This window comes from Plasmodium gonderi, assembly GCF_002157705.1.
Source record: "Plasmodium gonderi DNA, contig: Pgo-contig_89, whole genome shotgun sequence".
In the NCBI taxonomy this organism is placed as follows: domain Eukaryota; phylum Apicomplexa; class Aconoidasida; order Haemosporida; family Plasmodiidae; genus Plasmodium; species Plasmodium gonderi.
The window spans coordinates 41,198-41,528 of NW_021629021.1; positions in this window are offsets into that span (position 1 = coordinate 41,198).

Consider the following 331-nt stretch of genomic DNA (forward strand, 5'->3'; position numbering starts at 1 on the left):
TTAAATTAAATATATATATTACTATTTAAATGTTATTGTGTTTATTATACAAGATGGATGTTCCAAAAAATAAATATACATAATATTTTCCTTACCTTTTTTCTGAGTTCTAATAATTTGTGTTCCTTTATATATTAATCCACTAGTAATTTATAGTTTCTCTTATTAAATATATAAATTGAGTTCTTGTTTTTTCTAAAAATATAAAATATTATTATTAAATTTCATATTTCAATTATTTACAAACATTTTCAATGTATTAAATTTTAATATATATATTTATTGCTGTATAATTATATATACAGAAAATGTCAATTCATTTTTATAATTA